Raw genomic sequence first — 6,611 nt, forward strand, 5'->3', positions numbered from 1 at the left:
TAGTTCCGGAGCCCAGTCCCTGGGGACTCTGTCACACTCTGAAAGTGAACAGAACAATTGTAGGCACCTGGCTGTCAATAAGTGGGGCTGCTCCCTCCCCTCACTCATACCCAGAGGTGGTTTCCTGTAGCTGGTGGGGGAACAAATCTCTGTGTTGCCCCATCTCACCCGTGCTCTGGGCTGGTGAGAAGGGAGAGATTTAATTATTATGGCACCCACTGATAATGGCTGGGGAGGGTGGGGGAATGGCTCTTCAGGAAATCTGGCACGGGGATGCGGGAAAATGCATTCCATTTTTGTTGCACTTGCTAATGGTCCTGGGGGTCCTTGAAAGAGCAGAACCACTCACAGCAAGAAGGAATCACAAACGAATGATACCGCCTCTTACACTGTCTTACAGCTTGGAGTCTGGCTTAACCAGAGAGATTGGAGTTGGGGCTGGGACATCTGCCTCTGCTTGGAACCGACCTTGCAGCCTCTGAGAACTCATCTACACATACATCTGCACCTGCCAGCTGGAGTTAAACTGGTGCAAGCGTATATGTGTACAGTCTTATTTAGGTTTAGCTTCAAACTCTTCCTAAAGGACTTAAGCTAAATCAAATCAGCCTGGTTCAAACCATAATCAGTGTCCACGTGCACACACTTGCACCTGGGTTAACTTCAGACAGTAAACTAAAATAGTGCACGTCTGAATATAGACAAGCCCTGAATCAGATGTCATAGCCCCTAAGAAGGAGCTGATTGGAGCCCAGCAGGCTTGCGGTGTGAGAGGAGAGATGGAAGAAGGAGGGTGTCCCACTGATGGGGAACAGCAGCTAAAGGAGGCCCTTAACCCGTGTGAACCTATTGAGAAAAGAGGGGAGCTAGATGATGTGAAGAGGCTGGGCAGAGTCACTGAGGCATGTCCAGAAGGGGACACACTTTCAACGGTGCCTGAACCTGTTCAAACTAACACGTGTGGGTGCAGCAGGAAACTGAGTGTGCCAGTGAGCTCCTATGGAACAGGTACCCAGCTTGTCCCTGCTGCTTACACTTTGTGTGCCTGCATTTGGCCAAAGGTCTTGCAGTGGGCAGAGGTTGCTACCCCTCTGAAATCCTGGTCCCCGTCTCCCTCTGGTCTGCTTCATTTTTGTGTTCCCTCTCTGTGAAAAGTGAGAGGTGCACATCCAAACCATTGCATGGAGGCAAGACCCTGCGTGTGCATGAAAATGAATCCAAGTTTGGGGGTGGCAGGTAACACCATCTGCTCCTGCATTTTTGCTGGTGCAGTTGCTGTGCCTGCGAGAAGTGGCCCTGAGCTCTTCCTAAAGCTGCTGTGCAGGAAGAGGGGGATGGGGATGTTGAGATCTCCAAATCTCACACATGCTGGAGCTGGAAGCTTCATCTCCCATGGGGTCGGCCAGGAGTCATTCCCCTGAGTACCCCTCTGTCGGTGTGTCACTGTCACTGATGGAAAATCCCCTCTCTGTTGTTAGACTTAAAACTGTCCTGATAATCAAGTTTTCAAAGGAAACTTTCTTCAGCCAAGGAAAGTCAAGGGTTGCAGGGAGTCTGAGAGATCGGACCTTTGTGTGAACCCTGGGGCAGGGCCCAGAGAGGTCAGTCCTTAGTCTGGGGGACCTGGGGCTTGCTTCCGACTCTCAGCACAGAGGCTCCTGTATGTGGGACAGGAAGGAGATCCTGTTGTACATCTGATGCCTTTGCTACTCTGCCCTCATGTAACTGCACTTACATCTAGAGAAGGAGGCTTAGAAAACTCAGTGGGTCTGTCCCAGGATGGCTCCCCCAGCATCTCCCAGTGATTCTTCTGTTAAATGCTGTGAACCTGGCTGTATTGTAGCTGCAAATAGAAAAACCGAACCCCTTGTTTCTCGGACGGTCAGAGGCTGCAGTCTGTTCTGGGGATGTCTTCAGACGGCTCTGACACCAGATGGATTTTGCATGAGCTAAAGGGAGAGGCAGGGGTTGAGTGGCCCAACGTCTGAGTGGTCTCTGACTGCCTGACTTAATCCAGGGGGATGAGTGCAGCTGGAGTTGGCAGGCACAAGGAAATTAGGTGGATATAACAGACTACTTTTCAAGGGTGTGAAAAATCCACAGCCTTGAATGATTCATTTTAAACCGACCTAAATCCCTGGGTAGAGAGCACTAGAACGACAGGAGAATTCTCCTATCAAGCTCACTATCATCTCTCACAGAGGTGGAATAGCTACTCAGACAGAAGCCCTCCCTTTGGCGTGGGTAGTGTTATTACTGAAATGCTACAGCAGTGCAGCTGCAGAATTTTAAGTGTAGACGAGTCCTGAGTTTCTTATTTTTGTGTCCGCTTTTTCTTTGTTGGGAACAGAAAAAAGGTGAGTGCGTGACACATTCCCAGCCCTTCTCTCCTCTGCTCATCTGTAAGCCGAGAGTCAGTCTGGGTAGCAGATCTGAGAGTCTATGCAGGAGCAGTGGGAGAAATTCAACAGTCCAGTGGTATCTTCTAGTCCTAGGAGCCATTTAACTATGTGCTGGTTGGGTGAGTGTGGGGGTGATTTGGGACTGGGCGAGTTTATTATTGTGTTTAGCCCTCGGACTAGGGGGGTGTAGTTACTGTCTGTACACAGAGCGGGGAGGGAAGTACCCTGGGAGTCACAATAGAGACTTGCTAGACCGACACTCAGACACTGATCCTGTTAATGTGTCTGCTCTCCAGAAGCTCTCAGGCTTTGTCTCTTTCAGGCTCTGGGTCTAACGTCAAGCTCAGGAAATGTGCTTCCTGGCAAGTCCTAGTGCCAGTTACAGTCCCAGTTCTGATCATCATCGCTACCCTAGCAGCATTTCTAGCAGGTAAGGAGCCTGGCCCACCCAGTTTCTGCTCCCCTGTTTCTGGTGTGGCAGGGAAGTGACTAACCAGTGAATCCAGTGGATCTAAAATGACTGTCCTGACTTAGCTGTTAGACATAATAACTCTGCCTCTGAGCATTAACCTACTGCACTGGCCCTTCCGATGTGTCCTTGGTGCTAGACCCGACTGCTGCTGCTCCCCTGAAAGGGTTAAATTTCAGGGAGGCTTTCCAAAGAGTTTTGCATAACTCTGTCCCTGCTACTACACTGGGAAGAGAAAGTGGGGCTGGGGTTTTCAAAAGGACGTTGCCGGAGTCGGGTGCTCACTGAATTTCCCTGTGAATTGGGACAGATTCATTTGCTGAAGGCTGTTGGGGCAGGTCCCAGCTGAACCGTCTCTTTAAAGGGTGACTTTGGCACTGAACCTTTTTAACTCACCTCTTAACCACACAGACGGTTCCCATTTCTGAGCGTCTGGTGCCACCTAGTGGCTATTCATGTCTGTGGGAACAGCACTTTGTAAAACTAATTCACATGGCTCCTAAACCTCTGCACAGGCTTCTTTTAAGCACAGGATAACATTCTCTGAGCTGTGTTAGTCACCTCCCACCACCCAGGGCTGGGAACATCCCTTGAATTCTCACTGGTGCAGACACTTACATTAAACAAATCTCTGCTGGGCTGGCTCTAGCATCAGATTCTCTGGGAGCCTGTCCCTTGCACAGATTAGTGCTGTTGGGGTTTGTTCTCTAATGTGAGTCCAATCCCATCTTCATCCCAAGATACAGCTCTAAAGCACAGAGCCTGGCTGGGGAGCCAGCTGGCTGGGTTAGCAGGATGTCCCTGGGTTAGTCGACTAGCATCCCACACAATCTTTATTTTTATTTGGTTTGAATATTCGTCTGTGCCAGCCATTAGGTAATGTTCCCCCTACCTGCCTGCTCCACGCCTTCATGGTGCATCTGGGTTTATCACACTCTGCTCTTGGTTGCTTGTTAGCTGCGATTTCAGTGAATTGGACCCCCAAAACTAAGCCACTAATGAGGAGGGGGTCAGTTGCCCATCTTGTTTCAAATGGCCTATTTCCTCACTCAGCACAGCTGCCAGGGGTGTAAGGAGCCAGCAGCCTGGATCTGAGGGATTCTCTCCCCTCATTCGCTCAGATACAGAATCAGGCTGGGGGACACAGTCTCTGACCCTGTATTACTTACCTCATTTTCAGTGGAAAAATCCAAACCACCTCTGCTGCTCCGGCCTCCCTTGCTGGGCCCTGCTGCCCGGAGGGCTGGATCGGATACCGAGGGAAATGCTATTATTTCTCAGAGACTGAAGGGAACTGGACCTACAGCCAGAGCCAGTGCTCTTCTCTCAATGCCTCCTTGGCTGGGATCAACAGTGAGCAGGAAAAGGTGAGCGAGCGGCAGATGCTTTATCCCAACAGATGGGGCTTGGCAGGACTGGAATCAGGTTGGACTCAGCCCCGTATCCCAGAAATTGCCCTGTTCTTCTTATGCTGGGAAACCTGAGAGTGTTTCTGGCAGCCGAATCCCAGCCCTGGCTAGAGCTGGGCTCACAGTCAGGGGTCACAGGGATGCCTCACGCTCAGCCCACCCTCCTCTTCCCCAGAGCCCCAGGTGGGAGGATCCCTCTCTGTAGGGCTGGGCTGGCCCTGGCCACTGGCTGCCTGTCGAGAACCTGCCTCTCCAACTCACCACAGGCAGTGACTCCATGGGGGCGCTCTGTGTCCCTGTCCGGGGAAGCACTAAGGCTCCTGGGCTCTGCTGGGAGTGAGCTCGGCCCTTCCTCAGAGCAGATCCTGCCTGTTTGGCTGAGCGGGGGACGTTATGTGCAAAGTGCTGGGAAGGAGCCTGGCAGGTGCCAGCAACGCCAGAGTTGCCCAGACTGGAGAAGGGCAGGGGCAGGTCTGTCCATGTAAACATGGATGTGGGGATGGAGATAGAGGGGGATGAAGATGGCCACTGAGCAGCCCCCAGCTCCTGCACGTGTCCCCAGGCTCCCAGCTGAGCAGATCCCAGTCTGATGGGGCTTCCAGCAAACTGGGATTCTCGGTCAGCGATTGGCTCACTGGCTGAGGCTGCTGTCACAGAGCGGAGCTGCCAGCTACTGTCCTGATGGCCCTTCGCTGGCCAGCTCTGACCCCTTCCAAACCTAGAAGGGGCCGGTGGAGGGAAGAACTGTTGCTCTAGCAGAATCCTGTCTTGTGACTCACAGCTAGTTTGTTTAGACTGTGACTTGTTTTCAGCTCCTTGTGGCCCAGGTTGGGCTGGCGTTGTCGGACCTGGGGCTCTCAGCTGGCAAACTACGGGTGGCCCATCCAAACCTGAACTTCTGAGCAGTGGCCACACAGAGCCACAGGGCAGGCGAGCACCACAGCCAGGGGCCTAAATATAATTTGGTTTGTCTTATTTTGCAGGATTTCCTGCTGCGCTATAAGGGCTTCTTGGACCGTTGGATCGGCCTCCAGAGGGAGCCGGGCCAACCCTGGAGATGGCCCAATGGCACCGAATTCAACCTCCAGTGAGTCCCTTTCCCTGTAGTAACGTTGTCAGTGTTAGCTCACAGGTGTCGCTGTGCTGCCAGTGGAACAAGAATTTATCTAACCAAGTTTGAAGGGGTTGGGGGTGTTTCTGTGTGTGTTTTCTTATTGGTATTTGGTTTTCATAGATTAAAACCAATATTCCACCAGCATTTGAGGTCCCAGTGCAGTGTTGTCATTATTATTTGTATTATTGAAGCACTTAGGAGCCCTAGACCAGGGCCCCATTGTGCTAGACAGTGTACAAACACAGAACAAGTTTCAGAGAGGGTGCCACACAGATTGTATATGAGTGACCTGTGGAATCTCTGCCCTTTGGGGCTGAATGGTCCCTGCCCCACGGGCTGTACAATACAGCGCAGCCCTGGGCACTGGGAAGGCTGCTGCTCCATTGGACTGGATGTTCACAAGAGCTACCTTCCCCCCAGTGGGATGTCCCAGTGGAAGTTGAACACCTTAACTCTTCTGAGCTGTGTAGTATGGAGACTAACGTCTGCTCTGCACAGTTGGTGTAACTTGAGGTTTCTCCCTTGTACGGTGCTAGAAAGAAGTCTCATTTCACTAGTAAGAGTCTGTCCTGATGGCCTGTAGGGTTTGAAACAGGCTTGCAACACTCTGAGAGTACCGGAGCTGCCCGTGGAGGATTGTATCAAACTCTTTTCCATGGGAAGCTGCTGCTGTTTGCTGCCATGTGAGAGAGGCCTGTGGAATCTCTCCCCTTTGGGCCAAATGGGACTGGAGAGAAATCTGGGTCTAGGTGAGAGCCTCAGGAAAAGTTGAGGGGCGAGCAAGTTGTGTCAAATATCTACCCAGCATAAAGAGATCACTGGAAGCCCCAGCTGTCATTTTTCAGCCCCCAGCCCCTTTCTCCTCTCCTTGCCCTGCAGTACTTGCTATTTCCCCCCTTCTGCCAGGGAGGAGTCTGAAATGGGGCAGATGTCCATGCTTGCAGCTCCTCCCTTTCCTGACCTGCCTGTGTGTGTAAGTGATGGGAAATGCCCAGCACTCCCTGACTCCAGCCCCCGTTGTCTGTGTTGCAGATTTCTGATAAGAGGAGGAGGTGACTGTGCATATCTGAGTGATGAGAACTGGGTCAGCAGCTCGAGGTGTGGGACAGAGAGACTCTGGGTCTGCAGAGTCCACAGGCCTTTCTCTCTGAGGGTCCCTCTGCAGTGCTTAGCTCCTGTTACACTGCACTCTCACAGAACATTCAGATTTGCTATTC

General features: G+C 52.0%; 1 pseudogene; it reads left to right on the plus strand.

Annotated features, from left to right (window-relative positions):
• The first annotated feature begins 779 nt into the window (after positions 1–779).
• LOC137163330 (C-type lectin domain family 2 member D-like) lies at positions 780–6,514 on the plus strand (annotated as a pseudogene).
• The last annotated feature ends 97 nt before the right edge of the window (positions 6,515–6,611 follow it).

Source organism: Emydura macquarii, unplaced genomic scaffold, assembly GCF_026122565.2.
Source record: "Emydura macquarii macquarii isolate MOO-44397 ecotype Brisbane River unplaced genomic scaffold, CSIRO-AGI_Emac_v2 contig_2524, whole genome shotgun sequence".
In the NCBI taxonomy this organism is placed as follows: domain Eukaryota; kingdom Metazoa; phylum Chordata; order Testudines; family Chelidae; genus Emydura; species Emydura macquarii.